We start from the raw sequence: 22,515 nt of genomic DNA, 5'->3' as shown, positions 1-22,515 counted from the left end.
AGGATGGTAAATACCTTACAGGGTAATTAGATTCAAAACATAGAGAATCCCTCTAGGCAAAACCTTAAGTTACAAAAAAGACACACAGACAGGAATAGTCATTCTATTCAGCACAGTTCTTTTCTCAGCCATTTAAAGAAATCATAATCTAACACATTCCTAGCTAGATTACCTACTAAATTCTAAGACTCCATTCCTGTTCTGTCCCCGGCAAAAGCATCATACAGACAGACACAGCCCCCTTTGTTTTTCTCCCTCCTTCCAGCTTTTGAAAGTATCTTGTCTCCTCATTGGTCATTTTGGTCAGGTGCCAGCGAGGTTACCTTTAGCTTCTTAACCCTTTACAGGTGAGAGGATTTTTCCTCTGGCCAGGAGGGATTTTAAAGTGGTTTACCCTTCCCTTTATATTTATGACAACCATGGGCGCTATAAAAGCTCTACCTGGTGTAACCTGCTGTCACTGACTTTCTAAGCATATTACTATTGTCCTGTGATCACAATGTAAGGGGACTGTTGCCCCCTTACTAACATTCAGTGGGGTGTTTGGTTGGCTAGCTCCCAGTACTAAAAGGGGAAGGGTCTATGGGAAACCAGGACCCTGAGACTGATAGTCCCCAGGATCAATGGGGAGAGGCCAATGTTCCAGGTCAGCCTGAATGATAGGGTGGGCAGGCTAGTCAGGAGGCCAGGGAGGTCCCGTCCTCCGTGTGAGCTGGATTTGCCTGGGTCAGACAGAGTGGGGCCAAGCTAAGGAGAAGGCAAGGGCCCAAGCTAAGCTGGGGAGCAGAGCTGTGCCAGATCCAGAGGGACCAGAAAAGCAGCCCAGAGAGAGCAGACCCTGTCCTGGGAGCAGAGCTGCAGCCCCAAAGCCAGAGGCCCAGCCCAGAGAGAGCAGACTTGCCCTGAGAGGAGAGCTGCAGCAACCGGAGCCAGAGGGGCCAGAAAAGCAGCCAACGAAGCAGGTCAGTGCTGGGAGCAAAGTCACAGAAGCAGCCTGCAGAGCAGACCTGTCCTGGGAGCAGAGCTGTAGCAACCAGAGCTAGAGGGGCCAAAGAAGCAGCCCAGGGAGCTGGAGGCAGAGCAGCAGCAGCAGTGCAGAGAGAGAGTGGTGGAGCCGGGGCTGGAGCAGTCTGGAGCTGGGTGCGCTGAGCAGCTGAGGAGACCGAGGGGGGACCCTGGGCAGCAGGCCCAGCACAGGGAGACGCCTCAGCCAAGGGGCTCTGCAGGCCAGGCTGGGATCGTAACCCCGACAGGGCTATACTGGGAAGAAGGGTCCTACCACTTAGCGCCTGAGAGCGTGAGGCCACCACCATTGCAAGTGACCAACCCGCAGCATCCCTACAGCACAGCCAGGACCTGAGAAGGGGGCCTGGGACTTACAAGGAACAGACTGTGAACTGCCCTGACATTCCAGAGACACTGTTTGTGATGTTCCCTGCCACAGAATGGGTTAATGTGTTTCCTTTAACCTTTCCCATTTTTCCTTATTCTTTTTTAAATTAATTGTTGATTAAATAACTTGCATTTGCTTTAAATTGTATTTAACGGTCAGTGGGTCAGAGAAGTACCCAGTGCAGACAGAGTACCCTGGAGTGGGACACCCTAGCCCCTGTCCTAGGTGACCACAGCAGGGTTGGCGGTTGAGCCCCCCAGGAATCCTGGGCCCAGCCTTGTTGAGGTTACAATGACTCTGCCAGACGGGAGAGTGGAAGGGGAGTCCTCAAGGGCAGGGAGGCTACTGGGTAAAAGAAGTGGGAGCGAGGACTCAGATCCTTTCGCTAGCCCACTTCACTGGGGTAGTGCAGAAGCCAGGAAAGTTCCCCACAAGAGCGGGACTGTTCCCGCGCTTACAACAACACTAGGTTCCAGCTGAATACTGGATTGCTTAAAGACTGGGTCTTTGTCCCGTTATCAAAATTCTGAGTGGATTATCCAGGGCTATGCTGGTGATCACCTCTCCATCCAGGACCTTCCGCATTGACGGCACTCCTCAAGGACAATGGATCTTTCTATGGCAGGAGTTAGACTAATAAGCATGAGAGTCAGAATCTCTTCAGTGACTGATATGTGACTGTAAAACAACTTTCCATGAAAACCAAGTATGACCACTAACTTTGCAGGCATCAAGAGGAAATGCAAGAACCGTCTTCTCACTGCTGCTTTCCTATCAAACATATAATAGTAACTTATTTAAATTATTATATTTTAAAAATATATATTTTTAGGCAGCAGAAAGGGAACCAAAGGGACAATGTGTGTTTAGACTTCATCACAGTCTGTTTGTTTTTGTAGCCAGTTGAGAAAATAGTGGCTGCTTGTGTGCATCTGGGAAGGCAGACTACATTTAGCCTTTTAACATGTATAGGGTTGGAGTTAACAAGAAAGCCCAGTAGACTGTAGGGGGAAGAAACTTGTGCAATCACTGTGGCAAGTTCAGCTATAGTAAAAAATAATTTTAATGGGCCTCAGGTGGGTATTTTTAGTTCTCTTCACTAAATCACTGAGGCACCTTAAAAGGAAAAACACAAGAGGGAAACAAAGCAAGACAGACACATAGAGAGAGGCCCATAAATAATTATATGTTATGGCAAGCTTAACCACAATACAGAAATGATTCTAGTGTATCCAAGTTTTTCTTTATTTCACATAGTTTTACATTTTTTAAAAAAAATACCCCTTTTCACTCAACATGAGATTTAAATTTACCATGGGAAGTTGTTGAGGCCAACAACTTAACAAGATTTGAACAGGGATTGGATATTTAATGGATTTCCAGAATTAACATAACTAATGACAACCAAAATGTTGTAAGGGCTATTAAACCTTGTGCTTCAGGGTTTAAGCCAATGTCTAACTATTAGAGATTGGGAGGAGACTCAATCAGGGGGCAAATTAACACACACTTGCCTACTGCAGAGTTCTTAAACCTTCTTTTGAAGCACGTGGTGCTGGCCACTCAGAGAGACAGGAAACTGGTTTAGATGGACCTTGGGTTTGACCCAGTATGGCAATTCCTATATTTCCTATGTGAAAAGTAGAGTTGGTTGAAATTTGTTCAGTGATTAAACTATTTGCTGAAAATGCAGTTTTGGTTGACCCAAAACTGTTCCCGTAGAGTTTGCTGAATGGTTTTGACTGAACTGAAAAACGCAATGTTTTGGTAATGCCAAAACAAAAGGTTTTTTTTTCCCTACCTGTCAAGGTTCCTTCCCCACTCTGAACTCTAGGGTACAGATGTGGGGACCTGCATGAAAAAAACCCTAAGCTTATTTTTACCAGCTTAGGTTAAAACTTCCCCAAGGTACAAACTATTTTACCTTTTGCCCCTGGACTTTATTGCTGCCACCACCAAGCATCTAACAAATATATAACGGGGAAAGAGCCCGCTTGGAAACGTCTTTCCCCCCAAAATCCTCCCAAACCCTACACCCACTTTCCTGGGGAAGGCTTGATAAAAATCCTCACCAATTTGCATAGGTGAACACAGACCCAAACCCTTGGATCTTAAGAACAATGAAAAAGCAATCAGGTTCTTAAAAGAAGAATTTTAATTGAAGTAAAAGAATCACCTCTGTAAAATCAGTATGGTAATTACCTTACAGGGTAATCTGATTCAAAACACAGAGAATCCCTCTAGGCAAAACCTTAAGTTACAAAAAGACACAAAAACAGGAATATACATTCCATGCAGCACAACTTATTTTATCAGCCATTTAAACAAAACAGAATCTAACGCATTTCTAACGAGATTGCTTATTGGCCCTTTACAGGAGTTCTGACCTGCGTTCCTGCTTTGGTCCCAGCAAAAGCAACACTCAGGCAGAGAGAAGCCTTTGTTTCTCACCCCCCTCCTCCCCCCTCCAGCTTTTAAAGTATCTTGTCTCCTCATTGGTCATTTTGGTCCGGTGCCAGCGAGGTTATCTTTAGCTTCTTAACCCTTTACATGTGAAAGGGTTTTTCCTCTGGCCAGGAGGGATTTAAAGGTGTTTACTCTTCCCTTTATATTTATGACACTACATGACCCAATATGTGTTTTGTTTTCAGTTTGGGAGTTTTTAGAAGACCAAAGGACTAGATCCACAAAGCATCAGGGTGACAGGTGGGTGAGGAAGACCTGTTTATATGGTGTTTAGTCCTGTGGTTAGGGTACTCTCCTGGGGTGTAGGAGATGCTGGTTTAATTTCCCCTCTGCCTGATGTGGAGAAGGGATTTGAACTTGGGTCTCTCATATAGCAGGAGAATGCCCTAACCCTGGGTTACATTTATTCCTTAGAGGCATTTATTCCTAAGGCGAAAGCATTGCAGGGTAAATATTTTAAAACCATAAAAAAACCTACATGCATGCTAATAATCTTACAAGAGATGGCCCTAACCCTGGTTTACAGGATGTTCTGGTGTGGGTATTTCCTCAGGCTATTTATCCAAAATTCCCTTTTTTTTTGTCTATTGGTCCTCTAGAGAACCATTTATTCATGTTCTCTGTGTATATATATCTTCCTACTGTATTTTCTACTGCATATATGCATCTGATGAAGTGGGTTTTAACCCACAAAAGCTTATGCCCAAATAAATTTGTTAGTCTCTAAGGTGCCACAAGTACTGCTGTTCTTTTTGCTGATACAGACTAACATGGCTACCACTCTGAAACCAGTCCGAATCAGTACGTGGGAGCCTCTCCAGGTGGTGGAACCTCCGAGCAGTGTTACAAGAGTGAACTTGCCTAAGAACATCACACTGTTCTTAGTTCCTTACTGTGGCTCAGGGATTGTATGTAATTCTGTGTGGGAGGGGGGCCACAGCCCTCCAGGAATTAAGAACAGTGTGGTGTTCTTAGGCAAATTCACTCACGTTGTGCTCGTTCAGACGATTCTCTAGAGAACCAACAGACAAAGAAAAAAAGTTTGGATAAATAGCCTGCATGTAAACTCACTGATCCAGGAAACAGATAGTAACTTCCCTCCAAGAGAGGCCCCAATCCTTCCTAAGAAGTGTTGGAAGGACTTGATCTATTCAGAGGTGTGCTTGTTCTGAGCTAACAGCTGTTATTAGCTTGCAACCACAAGAAAACTGAAGGACTGATCAACTGCCATAGCCATTGTTGGAGTTGGGTGATCTCTGGTAAGATTATTAGCATGCATGTAGGTTCTTTCGTTTTAATACATTTTCCCTGTAATGCCTTCACCTTAGGAATAAATGTTCCTGCTTAGAAAAGGTTGTATTAGTAACTTATGCCCTAGGGCAATTACGCTGTTTATAGCCTCTCAAGAGAAAGCAAAACAGGCCTACTTAAGCGGTCTGACTGGAGAACTCACAGCATAGGCAGGGAATTGTGTAGCCTGGGGGGAAAAAATGAGCCAGGAAGGAGATAGATGCACGTCTTTACCCAAGAGAGGTGATGTCTGACAAGCTTGGAGCCTAGAGTGAGTGCCCTTGCTGGACCACAGAGGAAAAAGGCAGGTGCAGTTACCCTGAATGGTGAGAAAAACTGAGGCCAGAAATGCAAACACAGTTGTTCATCTGTACTATGTTTGTAATACTTGTGTTCAATAGCACACTCAAACTGTGTAGCTCTACTATGAGGCAAATGGTCCTATCGATATTTATCGGCGGCATAGTGAAGTGTTAGAATCTTTGGCCTTGTCTACACAACGAAATTACTCCGATTTTACAGAAGTAGATTTTTGGGATATTTATAGACTGTATAAAGTTGAGTGCATGCGTCCACGCTAAGCATATTAATTTGGCGGTGTGCGTCCACAGTACCGTGGCAAGCATCGACATTCCGAGTGGTGCACTGGGCGTAGCTATCCCACAGTTCCCGCAGTCCCCGCTGCCCATTGGAATTCTGGGCTGAGCTCCCAATGCCTGATGGGGCCAAAAATTTGTCACGGGTGGTTATGGGTAAATGTCATCAGTCAACCCTCCCTCTGTGAAAGCAACGGCAGACAATCATTTTGCACCCATTTTCCTTGGATTGCCCGAGCAGATGCCATAGCATAGCAAGCATGGAGCCCGTTCAGCTCACCACAGCAGTTATGACCATTGTAAACACTTCGCACATTCTTGTGCAGTTTATGCAGAACCAGAACCTGAAAAACCAGGCAGGGAGGTGATGGCAGCACGGTGACGAGAGAGATGAGGACATGGACACAGATTTCTCTAAAACCGCGGTCCCTGGAGATCATGGTGTTAATGGGGCAGGCTCATGCTGTGGAATGCCAATTCTGGGCCCGGGAAACAATCACAGAGTGGTGGGATCGCATAGTGTTGCAGGTTTGGGATGATTCCCAGTGCCTCTGAAATTTTTGCATGCCTAAGGGCACTTTCATGGAACTTTCTGACTTGCTTTCCCCTGCCCTGAAGCGCAAGAATACCAAGATGAGAGCAGCCCTCATGGTTCACAAGCGAGTGGCAATAGCCCTGTGGAAGCTTGCAATGCCAGACAGCTACCGGTTAGTCGGTAATCAATTTGGAGTGGGCAAAGCTACTGTGGGGGTTGCTGTGATGCAAGTAGCCAACGCAATCATTGAGCTGCTGCTATCAAAGGTAGTGACTCTGGGAAATGTGCAGGTCATACCAAATGGCCTTGCTGCAATGGGATTCCCTAACTGTGGTGGGGCTATAGATGGAACGCATATCCCTATCTTGGGACCGGACCACCAGGGCAGCCAGTACATAAACCGCAAAGGGTACTTTTCAATGGTGCTGCAAGCACTGGTGGATCACAAGGGATATTTCACCAACATCAACATGGGATGGCCGGGAAAGGTCCATGACGCTCGTGTCTTCAGTAAATCTGGTCTGTTTAAATGGCTGCAGGAAGGGATTTACTTCCCTGACCAGAAAATAACTGTTAGGGATGTTGAAATGCCTATAGTTATCCTTGGGGATACAGCCTACCCCTTAATGCCCTGGCTCATGAAGCCGTACACAGGCACCCTGGACAGTAGTCAAGAGCTGTTCAACTGTAGGCTGAGCAAGTGCAGAATGGTGGTAGAGTGTGCATTTGGACATTTAAAGGGTCGCTAGCGCAGTTTACTGACTCGCTCAGACCTCAGCAAAACCAATATTCTCATTGTTAGTGCTGCTTGCTGTGTGCTGCACAATATCTGTGAGAGTAAGGGGGAGATGTTTATGGCGGGGTGGGAGGTTGAGGCAAATTGCCTGGCCCCTGAATACATGCAGCCAGACACCAGAGCGATTAGAAGAGCACAGCAGGAAGTGCTGCGCGTCAGAGAGCTTTGAAAAGCAGTTTCATGACTGGCCAGGGTACTGTGTGACACTTCTGTTTGTTTCTCCTTGATGAAAACCTGCCCCCTTGGTTGCCTCTAAATTCTCTGTAAGCCACCCGCCCTCCCCTCTTCGATCACAGCTTGCTTGCAAAGGAAATAAAGTTACTATCATTTAAAAACCATGTATTCTTTATTATTTGATTATAAAAATAGAGAGATAACTCACAAGGTAGCCCGGTTGGGGTGTGGGAGGAGGGTAGGAGGGAAGGAAAAGGCCACTTCAAAACTTGTTGAATGACAGCCTTCTGTTGCTTGGGCTGTCCACTGGGGTGGAGCGGTTGGGTGCCCGGCACCTCCCCCCGCGTTCTTGGGCATCTGGGTGAAAAGGCTATGGAACTTGGGGAGGAGGGAGGGCAGTTAAACAGGGGCTGCAGCAGCAGTCTGTGATCCTGCTGCTGTTCCTAAACCTCCACCAGATGCCAGAGCATGTCCGTTCGATCCCGCAGTAGCCCCAATGTTGCATCCTGCCTCCTCTGATCTTCCTGCCGACACCTCTCATCTCGATCGTCCCTCCTGTCCTCACGTTCATTGGCCGCTTTCCTGTATTGTGCTACTGTGTCCCTCCACACATTCTGCTGAGCTCTGTCAGTGCCGGACAACTGCATGAGCTCAGAGAACATTTCATTGTGTGTGCGTTTTTTTCACCACCTTATCTGAGATCGCCTTTGGGATGGAGGAGAGAGGCTTGAAACATTTGCAGCTGTGGGAGGAAAAAAAGGGAGTGAAGTATTTAAAAAGATACATTTTACAGAAGAATGGCTATACTCTTTCACGGTGAACAACGCTATTCACATTACATAGCACACGTGATTTTGGTACAAGGTCGTATTTTGTATCTTATATTGAGTGTCTGTGGCTTTGGTGTTAGAGATCACACACGCAGGGCCAGGCAACAGAATTCATCTTGCTGGCAGCCAGGGTAAGCCATAGTCTTCCGGCTTCTGCAACCTTCATAACAGCAGTGCCCTCCTTTCCCATACCAAGCAAAGCACATTGAGTTGGCTGTTTAGTGCTGCGGTTTTCATGTTAACGTGCAGCAGCAGAAACCAAACTAAGCCCCCCCATCCAATTCTCTGGGATGATCGCTTTACCCCTTCCTCCACCGTGTGGCTGGCATCAGGAAAGATTCCTGCTAGCCAAACGTGAACAGCTCAGCATCAATGCCCCCACCACCACCACCACACATGCACACCGCCGTGGCTAACTGCGGGGAGGATTTCTTTTCAGCCACAGACAAACAGCCCAGTAGGAACGGCCACCTCTGAATGTCCCCTTAATTAAATTCCTGTATTTCAACCAGGTTACCATGAACGATATCACTCTCCTGAGGATAACAGAGAGATAAAGAACGTATGTTGCTTGAATGCCTGCAAACACCAGGACCATATGTTGTTAGGCTTTGTCATGCAATGATACCATGCATTGCTACTAGCATGGCATGGTTAAGTGTCCTACCATGGAGGACAGAATAAGCCTGCTCTCCCCAGAAACCTTCTGCAAAGGCTTTTAGAGTACTTCCAGGAGAGCTTCATGGAGATGTCCCTGGAGGATTTCCGCTCCATCCCCAGACACGTTAACAGACTTTTCCAGTAGCTGTACTGGTCACGAATATACCCCAAGTCCTCAGGGCAAATTAATCATTAAAAATGCTTGCTTTTAAAACATGTATTATATTTTAAAAGGTACACTCACCAGAGGTCCCTTCTCCGGCTTGGTTGGGTTGGAAGGCTATTTCAGTCAGGGTGATAAAAAGATCCTGGCTGTCGGGGAGAACGGTGTGCTGTGTGCTCTCCTCAAGCTCGTCCTCCTCCTCATATTCTCCATCCGCAAAATCCTCAGGCATGGTGGAGAGTACCCCATCACCGGAGTCCACGGACAGAGGTGGGGTAGCGGTGGCGCATGCAGCTCAGCATAGAAGTGGCATGTCTGGGGCTCTGTCCTAGAGCGTCCGTTTGATTCTTTGGTTTTCTGGTACGCTTGTCTGAGGTCCTTACGTTTCACACAGCATTGTGTTGTGTCTATGCTGTAGCCTCTGTCCATCATGGCCTTGGAGATTTTTTGAAATGTTTTGGCATTTCGTCTTTTGGAACGTAGTTCTGATAGCATGGATTCGTCTCCCCATACAGCGATCAGATCCAGTACCTCCCGTTCGGTCCATGCTGGAGCTCTTTTTCGATTCTGGGACTTCATGGTCACCTGTACTGATGAGCTCTGCATGGTCACCTGTGATGATGAGCTCGCCTGGCCAAACAGGAAATGAGATTTAGAAGTTCCAGGGGCTTTTCCCGTACACCTGGCTCGTGCATCTGAGTTCAGAGTGCTGTCCAGAGCAGTCACAATGGTGCACTCTGGGATAGCTCCCGGAGGTCAATACCGTCGAATTGCATCCACACTAACCCTAATTCGAAATGGCAATGTCAATTTCAGTACTAATCCCCTTGTCAGGGAGGAGAACAGAAATAGATTTTAAGAGCCCTTTATGTCGACAAAAATGGCTTCGTTGTGTGGACGGGTGCAGGGTTAATTCGATTTAATACTGCTAAATTTGACATAAACTCATAGTGTAGACCAGGTCTTTGTTTCAGAGCCCCAAAATAATGAGCAGCTTAGGAAAATAAACTCTTATTTTATTTCAACAGGCAAAAAAAAAAAGTTATATGACTTTACAGATGGTTTTGTAAAATAACCTGGGTCCTGATCCTGGAATTGGTAGTCTATAGGCTGACTAGTACACCACTACCAAGCCCAGCTGGTTTCAGTGGGTCTCTAGGCAGGTGTAGCAATCTTCTTGTGCACTGTCATATGCAGGATCAAGATCTTGTATCATAGTTACAAACACAATGAGCCCAGACACAATATATATATCAAGCCCCTAGTCCATAAGCATGTGCAATTGCATACCTAAATCTGTACATGCACCAGAATTTCAGCAGTTTGGGAATTTTTTGCCAAAACACCTTTTTAAATCAGAAAATACTTATCAAAACTGAAACTTTTCTTGGAGAAGAGTTTGTTTTGACAAAACTTCACTTGGGAAGGCTGCTCAGTTCCAGGATGGAATTTCTGGTGAGAGAGAGACTGACCACCAGGCTATGCGCTATTCTGAGGTGGGTCTTTCTCACTCACTTGTTGGAGCTAATCCACTTTGTAGAAATAACTCTCAGATTCCAAAGCCAGAAGAGACCATTGTGCTAATCTAGTCTGACTCCAGTATAACACAGGCCATAGAATTTCCACAAAATTATTCCTTGAGCATATCTTTAGGAAAAACATCCAATCTTGATTTAAAAATTACCAGTGATGGAGAATCCACTCTGACTCTTGGTAAGTTGATTTAATCATTACTTCCCTTCACTATTAAAAATGTACACCTTATTTCCAATCTGAATTTGTCTAGCTTCAACTTCCAGCCATTGGATCTTGTTATACTTTTCTCTTCGCTATTGGCTCTTTGACAGAGATACAGGCCTAGTGGGTAGGTGGGAAGCGATAGATGTGATATACCTTGATTTTTATTAAGGCTTTTGACACAGGTCCACATGACATTCTCATAAGCAAACTGGGGAAAGGTGGACTAGATTAAATTGTTATAAGGTGGGTGCACTACTGGTTGAAAGAGGATATTCAAAGAGTAGTTATCAATGGTTCACTGTCAAACCATGTTGATAAATTGTATAGTCAGTTGCTTGACCACACTTTGGTTCATTATTTTGTTATGAAATATACTCAGTAGACCAAATAACCAGGGTCAGTCAGGTTTATTAATATGGTACAGGAAAATGGTTCTATACAATAGCAGTCTCCAGGGAGCCGTCCCATGCAGTGATGTTGCATTCACCTTATGCAGAAGGTGTGCTCTCCAAGTTACTCATTTCAGCTTGTATTATTTATATTACTTTATAAGTTGCACATTACTAAAATCCAGCCCATCAGTTTGTTCCAATTCCCTAACTTGCTGTTCTGTTCCTTCCTTATCTTTGTTTTGGATACTGGTATTCCAGGTATTGCTCTGGTAAAGGTACTTCCCTAACTTGTAGTAAGACATAGAACAAATGCGTTCTTGATTTTGACAGTTTCCTATCTTGTCCCAAATGCTTGTCCCAAAAGCCTCAGCAAATGCAAGGTATTATGGTATCCTTAGCATAAGGAACAGGATTATTGTATAGGTCAGTTTAGGCTATATCAGTGTTACAATATTAGTGCTTAATATTATTGGTGCTTTATGCATACTAATGGTGTGGATAATACATATTATTAATACAATATGTTTATATGCTAACGAGCACGTATTAGTAAGCAGGTCCTGCTTCTTGCCTTGATGATAGTTATAGTCAGGGCAACACCTTTCCCAAATTAACATATGAAGGAGTGGTGAGTGACTTTTTATATGTGATTAAAATGTTTTAATAAACTGTGTAAGCAGCAAGACATAATTAACAGAGCTAAAATGAATACACCTTGTAACACAAGCAAAGCCCTAACTGAAACTTTTATCCAAGTATGGGAAATTAGTATTTCAGTATTCCCATCATGGATAAAGTCATTCGAGGCTTGTTTTGTCTTGTGCATGTCATAGCTAATCTGAATAATGTGTGTCATCTTTGTCTAGTAATGTTTTAAAATTGAAAGTGATTAATATGCACATTAAGACTGGCAGATAAGTTTCAACTTCATCCTGGTATGGGGGCTCATTCTGGATGATAGATTCATTTTGAAAAAGTGGGATAGGTATTATTATAGTGTGTCCAACAGTGCTACATATTTGAGGAGTGAAACAGAAATTTGGAGTAGAAATCATGGTACTGATTCAGTACATATTAAGCAATGTAACAGGACAGTACTTCACAGGAAAATACTGTATTTGGATTAGATGACTGTTATCTGAAAGTGTGGGATCTAAAGTGCAGCCAAGCAGATCAAAGCATGGAGCGGAGGAACTGTTAAAACACTTGCCATTTGAATCATTCTGTGAATTGGTTGGTCAATGAGACTTCCTTTTTATACCAATTTGCCTTCATGACATCAATGGTAGCATTTTTTTCTGAAACACTCTTTATATAATCTAGAAATGGGAATATAAAATGAAATGTCTAGTGATGTAGTACCAGGCTAACAATGGTTCAAAAACATAGCAAGGTCAGTTGTTGACATCCCCTCCAGCTTGCCAACCTTTTCAGAAGGGGAATGGATTAAGAAGGGTGATGAGTTATGAAAGTCTAAGGGAAAAAACAGCCTTGGGGATATAGTTTGTCACTAGAACCTTATCAGTGAAATTAAACTGGATTCTGCAGGCTGACCCCTTTGCCATTCTGAACTTTGCTTCCTTTCATGGCCAAATAGTGATGCAGACCTTTTGAGGCATTTTTTTTAACCTATTTAAAATGTCATGCAGAGGTAAAGCAAAAGAGACTTGCCCTCCACCTCCCTTTGCTTCTTTCAAAATGCTATACCTTTGCTGACCCTTCTATTTTATTATAGAATCAATTTGTTAGAGGGAGTATTAAACCTAATCAGGTCCTCAGGAAATCTGTAATGTGTCAATTTCTAGGGTAAGAGAAATCTGCTGCAGATTTCAGAAACATCTGTGACACCAATGTACAAAGATTCTTGGCAGAAGTCACCATATAGTTGCAGAACACCGGGATATATGGTTTCTCAGTTCCCTGGCTATGTAGTTGATTACTTCGTGTTCAAAATACTATTTTTTTAAACACCTTTTGATGGTCTCCTACAAGTCTTAGTGGGAAGGGCTGTTCTGTGAGGATTCATGTAATGCCTGTGATGTAAATAATCTGTCAAGTTTTATATTTTAGTACTGTTCTTATGAATTTTATTTTGTATTTGTAATATGTGACTTGTGACTGTTTTTTGCATCAGTTGAGAAGGTTCAAACTGGATTTTAGGAGCTTGTGAAAATCCTTTTATACATACACAAATCATAACATATATTTCAATCTTAAAATAGGTGTTTTTTCCAAATAAGCCTAAACGTTACCCAGGTCTTGCAATCCTTACCCCGTGGGGGTCTGATTCTGTTTGAAACCTCTGAGCACTACTTTAAAATAAATAGCAGTGGGCCATGGAATTACTTGCGGAAAAATCCACCCGGTAGGAATACTAGGCAAAACAATCTCTTTCTGCTCCAGACATATTGATAGATGGCAGTATTTTATAGCCAAGTGCTGCATTCTTTCTAATTCAATTATCCTCTGACAGCATGTGTCAATAAATAAACAGGATGGCAGAAAAACACTGAAACTGAAGGAAGTGGAGGGGACTGTCTTTTAGATCATGTTTCGATTTTAACTTTTTAAACCAGTTGTTAAGAGCTTCCCAGATATTTCTCTGGGAGGTAATATGGATGTTCTTTAAAAGGTGTCTGTGACAGGCCTTTGGCCCAGTTAAGTCCAAGATGATCAGCACACCTGTCGCTCCCTAGCTGGTCCTCTTGCTCAGTTGAAGAGAGTCTTTTCCTGCTATTCACAACTGGAGTAGAATCGTTTGCTATATTAAAGAAGGAATAGCAACAACCAGTGGAGTTCAGATTTCATGAGCACGTTCCATCTAGCCCTCTGGTTTCAATTGCTCACGCCTTTCCAAAATGTTTGGCTGTGGGGCTGACATTTGTCAGGCTTTGGGTATCTGCCTGAAGGTGATTGGTTTTGAAGAGAAATGGGGTTGGCAATTCTGAGTACGAAGACAGTGAATATAAGATACTGTTCCTATTATAAAGTAAGTCGTACAACTGTTTTTGAACAGCTTCACAACAAAAAAGTTAATTTTGGGTAAAAAGTTCAATTTTGGCATGAAAATGACCCTCTTTGGGTAGAAATGCCTCTGTGTATTCAGGTGAACATTAGTTTGGATTTAGCCAAGTTAGAACTACTTGAAAATTGCACTCTGTGTCAAACATGGTGCATTGTTCTTTTAAAAAAATATATTATTGGGGATTTTATTATTATATTCTTCCTTCTACATTCATGAAGTGCAGCTATGGAAGGCTGTACACCAAACACGTGTGGAAACCCAACTACACACTGACAAGGCCATGGCTCCATAAGATGCTGAGGCCATGGCACCATAAGATGCAAAAGTGTTAGTGGGAACTACAGCCCACTTCGCAGGAGGAATTCCCAGTGTGGGCTCCAAAACCTCCTTCTGAATCCAGCCATATAGTTCCAGGTCTTGGAATTGACACATGATATCAAATTATTGCAAATCTGCTGTGATTTAAATTCCTGGGACGTGATGATTCTCTTCTCCCTCACTCTCCTTCCTTTCCACTTGAAACAAACAAAAACAAAGAAAACCCCATCCTAGGTTAAGAGAAGGTAAAGGTCACAAGGATAAACTCTCAAAAAGAAGGAACATTCACATTTAAGGCTTCATATACAATCTTTACTGATTCTGTTATGTGTAGGCATTACTGTACAGTCTTTAATTACACAATCATGTCATACTTCTCAGATAATACAGTACGATGTTTTACAGTTTCTTTCTTGAAAACCTTGGATTCAACCTTCTCTCTCTTTTGAAGGAGTTAGTTCATAGGTGGGCAGTGAACATGCTTGAGCTTTTTTTGGGGGGACGTGATTATGCAATGGAACTGTTATTTGTATCACTGTAGTATCTAGGGACCCTGGTCATGCACCAGGACACCAGCTGCTGAACAAAAAGATGGTCTGTGTCCCAAACAACTTACACTCTAAATATAAGATAAGAGGCAACAGATGATAAAACTTAGACAGATGGAGGAGTACAAGGAAAAATGAAATATTGATCAGCATAGCCTCACCACACCAGCAGCCTAACTGTTGTCTAATTTTCTGTAGGAATCAGGGAGAAGAGATCTTTTTGGGGGGTGCTGAAGGATAATGAGGTAGTTCTGTGGACTTTCATGGGGAGCTGCTCACAAGTGTCGAGGGGTAGCATGGGAGAAAGAATGAAGGTGTTTGTTTGAAAATGGAACATGTGGGCAACAGAGGCTGCATCATGGGCTGATCAAAGGCAGTGGTCAACATCTTGATAGTGAATGAGAGGTGATAGATAGGGTGAGGATAGGCTGTGAAAGGGCTTGAAATCAGAGGCCTCATCTATAGTAGGAATTTATATCGGTGTATATATACGTCTTTCAGATGTGAAAAATCTACACATTGAGAGATCGTAGCTATTCCAACCTAACCCCTGATGGAAGAATTCTTCTGTCTGTCTAGCTACTGTCACTTGCAGAGATGGAATACCTACGCTGATGGGAGAATCCCTCCTGTCAGCATAGGTAGTGTGAAAGCACCACAGATTTGTAAGTGTAGACAAGCCCAAAGAGAAGTAGCTTATGTTGGATGAGATAGAGAAGGGATCTGTATATGCTTTAAAAAAACACACAAAGGGTTAAATCTTCAAACATCACCTCAGTTTGTGTATACAAACAATTTCTGGGTATAAGATCGGTCAGTTGTGTTTCTGTATACCTAATTTGTTGGTTCAATAAGTTAGATATCTAAATTACTTTATCAGAACCCATAAAATTGCAGATGCAAAATTCCACTTCCAGTTATTTGTATTCCCAAAGTGGCAGACACAAAAAGAGAGGTTCTTGAATTTTACAGCCAATACTGAATCCTGCATGACAGTTGCATATTATTACTACCAGTGCCTAGAAGTAGCTTCCTAAATTACGATTCACTCATAATGCTCTTACTCTTACACCAAAAACTGGCACAGAAATAACACAGAAATAGGTGTTCCATGTTCTAGACAGAGAATATTGGGCCAGAATTCCTAGAGCTGTTGAGCTCTTCAATGGAGGAACAAATATGTCTTAGATTTTCAGTACGTTGTGATCACAATTCACCAATTTAAAATGTGCGTCCATATGAGAAGCAACTGAAAGACCTGTATAGATCCTACCAATCTCATTTTGAACAGCATAGGAAAATACAGCTCAAACGGTACATCTTTACAAGCGATATTTTCTTACAAATCAGTTTCGCTTCAGGCCAAGACCATAGTCCCCAAACAACATAGATCAATTTGACTAACAAAACTTTTGTTGAATTTGATAAATGTGAGAAATGTAGCACAATGGCTATAGATTTTTTTTAAAAAGGCTTTTGATACTGTAATCACACCATTCTATCAAATAAACTGTCACTGCAGGGCAGTCATGGGCGTTATTTATGCTGGTTGAGGTCTTATCTGTCTAGCGGGAAACAGACTGTAATATCACACATTCCCGTATCAGGTTATGCAATGGTGAGGAATATCAGAGCACCACTAGCAATGTGACAAATACTCTAAATATAATTTAGGTAGGCAGTGAACTATCCTGGTCTCCATTGTGTGCTCACAGATTCTATAGGCACCTTTACTGTAACTTCTCCTTCTGGTTTGTTGGCTTTATCTGGCATTAGGTAGATACCATTGATAAGCATTAACATTGGCTCTGTGATCAGAAAACCATGCATCCTTAGAAACATGCCACAATGTGTCATGATGATCTGTTGCTCATGCTGTTGCTCGTTATTGTGTATAGCATCTGAATTGGAATATATATTTTAAAACCGCATTGTTAATACATGCCTTTCATTTTTATGAGTGAATACTGAAGAGCCCTGAGCTGATTAAACAGTTATTGAAAAGATATCTACACAAATTGGGTAGTGTTGAGCACAGAACAACAAAAATGATCAGTGGCTAGAGGAAATGACAGAGGAGAATATTATAAGGGCTATGTATAACCAGATGAAGCAATGGCTAATGGGGACATAACTGCCTACATCAGAATGCTATAAACACTAAGGCTGAAAAAAAGCTTCAGGCTGCTCTAACTTACACTGTCTACTTGTGGCCCTACGGGCCATTGTGGCAATTGGGCATAGCCAAAATATTATTGTCACACCTCTTCTTCCCTGGCCATATCCCCACTATTTAATGGCTCTTAGCTTTGTCCTTGCTCTGTGTGACCTAGATATGCCCCTTATACAAAGGGAAATCTCCAGGTATTTGGTTACGATGGCTTTGCTAGCAGAGTGGTACAGGGCACTTAGGGGCCAGAAGCTGGTATATCAGCTGACCCAGGATCTGGGGATTACAAAATGGGCTAATCTGCTCTCTAGTGTCCAGCTATGGTACATCCATGCAGTTAAGTGAAGGAATCATAGGGTCATCTGGAAAAGGTGACCATGATCCTGGGAGATGAGGTCTGAATCTAGTGGAAGTGAAATTGGAGGTTTCACTGACAGCGCCAGGGGAGAGGAGAACCAGTGCTGGTGGGCCCCTGCTGGGGCTATAAGTATGACTCCAGCCTGGTCCTGTCTTATTTTTAGCAATACCTTTGACAAGTGTAGAGGAGCATTCTGGACCACATTAGTAAAAAGGCATCTGTCATGGAACTCAGTCTGTAGCCCTGTAGGAGCAGAACTGCTGACACTTTTAGTTGAACTTTGTCACAAATAGATCTTCTTGTGGAAACTCCCACCAGTTCTAGTTGCTGAGTCTGCTATGTCCAGTCCTGCCTGCAGTGATGTTCTTGCGACTAGTCCCTCATTGAGTAGGGAAGGGAAAGAGGACCGTATAGTGTTCCCCGGAAGCAGTTCTCTGAACTTTTCCATGGAGCTCCATGAATTAAAATCCTACCATCCCAGTAGACCTTGTTGGATAGCAATATGAAGCTGCAAATCCCCCGTCTAATAAATCTTTCTGCCAGCTAAGTCCAGACTTTTAGCACCCTTTGATTTGGGAGTGGCAGCCTGGTGCCCTTGATGCTTCCTGGTGCCTTGACCGTCTCATAAACAAACTAGAGAAATGCAACCTAGATGGATCTACTATAATGTGGGTGCAAAACTGGGTGGAAAATCGTTCCCAGAGCGTAGTTATCAGTGGCTCACAGTCATGCTGGAAGGGTATAACGAGTGGGGTCCCGCAGGGATCAGTTCTGGGTCTGGTTCTGTTCAATATCTTCATTGATGATTTAGATAATGGCATACAGAGTAAACTTATAAAGTTTGTGGACAGTATGAAACTGGGAGGGGTTGCAAGTGCTTTGGAGAACAGGATCAAAATTCAAAATGATCTGGACAAACTGGAGAAATGGTCTGAAGTAAATAGGATGAAATACAATAAGGACAAATGCAAAGTACTCCATTTAGGAAGGAACAATCAGTTGCACACATACAAAATGGGAAATGACTGTCTAGGAAGGAGTACTGCGGAAAGGGATCTTGGAGTCATAGTGGACCATAAGCTAAGTATGAATCAACAGTGTAATGCTATTGCAAAAAAAGCAAACATTCTTCTGGGATGTATTAGCAGGAGTGTTATAAGCAAGACATGAGAAGTAATTCTTCCGATCTACTCCGTACTGATTAGGCCTCCACTGGAGTATAGTGTCCAATTCTGGGCTCCACATTTCAGGAAGGATGTGGAAAAATTGGAGAGAGTCCAGAGAAGAGCAACAAAAATTATTAAAGGACTAGAAAATATGACCTATGAGGGAAGATTGATAAAAATGGGTTTGTTTAGTTTGGAAAAGAGAAGACTGAGAGAGGACATGATAAGTTTTCAAGTATGTAAAAGGTTGTTACAAGGAGGAGGAAGAAAAATTGTTCTCCTTAACCTCTGAGGATAGGACAAGAAGCAATGGGCTCAAATTGTAGCATTTAGGACATTTGGAAAAACTTCCTAACTGTCAGGGTGGTTAAGCACCAGAATAAATTGCCTAGAGAGGTTGGGGATTCTCCATCATTGGAGATTTTTAAGAGCAGGTTAGACAAACACCTGTCACGAATGGTCTAGATAATACTTAGTCCTGTCATGAGTGCAGGGGACTGGACTAGATGACCTCTCGAGGTCCCTTCCAGTTCTATGATTCTATGCTCTGTATACATTAGCTGCTGTCACAAGTAATGAGCCTGCTGATGAGTGAGTACAGAGATACTGTAAGCCTTGGGAGGGCAAGTGAGTAACTGTGGTACCAGAGGTTGAATCACTGGCAATGGTGATCAGGGCATACCTTGGTAGAAAAACCCCAAAGGGAGAAACAAGACCAAAACCCTTTTTTTAGTTCTGGGTTTTTTTTAAACTTACTAACTATCCTAAGAACTAGACTTTTTGTTTGTGTGTATATACACTACGTTACACAAAGGCTGAGAGAAGAACTGCTCTGGTATAAAACTGAGTTCCAACAACAATAGCGGGCGGTCAGAAGGAACTGAGGGGGCTGGGGCAGCTCTGCCTTTATACTTGCGTTCAGAGGCACATGGTAGCGGGCAGCTTAAGCTTCCCAATGGGCATCCCTGAGGGAAAAAGTTTCTGATGGCCATGCACTGGGCACACAGACACCAAGAGTGGACTGTACATGTGCAATCACTCAAGGAACAAACAACATTTCTTCTTTCCTGGCATATAGACTGTCATAAATATAAAGGGAAGAGTAACCACCTTTCTGTATACAGTGCTATAAAATCCCTCTTGGCCAGAGGCAAAACCCTTTCACCTGTAAAGGGTTAAGAAGCTAAGATAACGTCGCTGGCACCTGACCCAAAATGACCAATGAGGGGAGAAGATACTTTCAAATCTGGAGGAGGGAAACAAAGGGTTCTTTCTGTCTGTGTGATGCTTTTGCTGGGAACAGATCAGAAATGCAAGCCTTCCAACTCCTGTTAAGTTAGTAAGTAATCTAACTAGAAAATGCATTAGGTTTTCTTTTGTTTAATGGCTGGTAAAATAAGCTGTGCTGGAGGGAATATATATTCCTGTTTTTTTGTCTTTTTGTAATTTAAGGTTTTGCCTACAGGGATTCTCTATTTTTGAATCTGATTACCCTGTAAGGTATTTACCATCCTGATTTTACAGAGGTGATTCTTTTATCTTTTCTTCAATTAAAATTATTTTTTTAAGAACCTGATTAATTTTTCACTGTTCTTAAGATCCAAGGGTTTGGGTCTGTGTTCACCTGTACCAATTGGTGAGGATTATTATCAAGCCTTCCCCAGGAAAGGGGGCGTAGAGCTTGGGGGAATATTTTGGGGGAAGAAAGTGTTCTTTCCCTGGTCTTTGTTTAAAACGCTTGGTGGTGGCAGCATACGGTTCAAGGACAAGGCAAAGTTTTTACCTTGGGGAAGTTTTTAACCTAAGCTGGGGAGAATAAGGTTAGGGGGTCTTTCATGCAGGTCCCCACATCTGTACCCTAGAGTTCAGAGTGGGGAAGGAACCTTGACATAGTCTGGTTTCATTTCATTCTTCATAGCGGTCTAATAACACTAGCACAGAGCACAATATTAATTCTGAACAGTTTGCACTAATTGTTTCAAACTTGTGCTGAGATGAACAAGAAGAGTTTATATTTTGCATGAACTGAATCTGCAGGAAGGTGAGTAATTTGTACTACAAACACCTGTATCTAATGAGATGGGTGATTATTGAAATACATTATTTGTGAAAGTGCTTTGTCTCTTTTGTTTACATAATTTTGCTACAATGAATTCCCCAATTGTTTGACAGTTCAATTAATTTATCATAGGACTAGAATTACAATAACTGAACTATTGCTACAGGGTTCTCCAGGTAGGGCAACGAATGCAGATAATTTCTATCACACAAACGTGAAATATACAACTTTGTTTTAGGGTTACCATATACAGATGTTCTAACATAGCTACAGTATTTGCATGAGAAACAGATGGTTTTAACATAGTTGGCAGTTATCATATACATTTGTTCTAACATAGCTACAGCATTTGCATGATTAATAAATGATCTTACTTTACAGCACTGATATTCAGCATATCCTCACGCCTTGACATCATGGGCCTGTACACGTTTTCCTTAGAAACCCCAACTCTCTAGATTTGTCCAAAATTTTGTTGACATGGTCCACGTTTCAGACAAATTGTACTTACCATATAGCTCCAAAAAGACCATTTTAAGAATCAGGGAGTAGTGGTCCAATACATTCTCCTTTTGATTGTTAGTTGCAGACCCGCACATTAAGATATCTCCCCCTACTGGACAATTGTAGAAATTCATTGGGCTTTCTCCCACTACTAGAATAATTTGTATACTAACCTAACCCTTAGATATCAAGTGAAGGGTTTACTTTTAATCATTCTAAATTCATGAGCCAGTTGTCATACAGCATTAGCCACAGTAGTGACTCTTTGTTGTAAATGATTGTTAGTTTGAGTCTGTAAATTCACAAAGAATCACATCATGATGATGATACAATTTGTGTAAGAGTAGTGCTGGGTGATGCACCACATCAGCAGAAGTGGTTACTCCTTCTCTGACAGAAAGAGAGGTCTGAACAGTCACAAGTCATTCTTCCCATGCTTACACTGAAATGGGATGGAGTAACAGACACTAGTAAGAACAGAAGGAACATTTAAGAGGATGAAGAGCATCCAGGATGATATATCAATTCACAACATAAATGTCTTAACTCACTTCTCCTGCTTGTAATATTAAAGCCACATGGAAACAGCAGTTGGCTAAGAGAAACAGAGGCACTTCATTGCTGGAAAACTGGCAATTCAGAATGCTGATACATCTTCAAATGTGTCATCAAATCCTGAATGCAAAAGGAGAATAAGAAAAGAAAGAAACTTCCATGAAATCTTCTGTTTTAATACACAGATGTTCACAATAAAACCATCAAATACAAAGACCAGGATCACAAATACCACTTTTTCCAATCAGAGAAATAGAAACTGATGTGATGTACCCACTTCTTCCAAATCCTCTTGAGGTAGATGACAATGCTCTATGTTTCCTGCCATAGGCCTTGCAGGAAAATTTCTTCCTAACTACAAATCTGTGTCCAGATTATGCTTGCATATGATCTCCCCTGCTCTGCAGAGGATGGGGGTCCAGATCAGACACCTTCTCTCAATGATACCCTCCACTCCCTCTGATTCCTGTATCTCTTCCAGGTGGCAGACTGTGGGATTGGCAGCAAGTGCAGGTTGTAATGTCTCCCCCACTAGCTCCACATAACTTACCCTCTCTGGAGTAGCATTACCTTTTATTAGTATCTCCTTTTTTATGGATCTCCTCCATGTTTGGGGAACCCCTACCCTTTCAGGGAGACATAAGGGAGTAGTCATTGCCATGAGTATCAATTAGACCAAAAGCCCATAGCTTTTGTGGTCCAGGGCACAGATCTTTGGGGGGTCTTCTAGTTCCTCAGGGCAGCTTTTACTTACCACTCACAATATTTGGGAGAGAA

Source organism: Eretmochelys imbricata, chromosome 2, assembly GCF_965152235.1.
Source record: "Eretmochelys imbricata isolate rEreImb1 chromosome 2, rEreImb1.hap1, whole genome shotgun sequence".
Lineage (NCBI taxonomy): Eukaryota > Metazoa > Chordata > Testudines > Cheloniidae > Eretmochelys > Eretmochelys imbricata.
The sequence above is the reverse complement of the archived record's forward strand: the minus strand, read 5'-3'. Positions refer to the sequence as shown.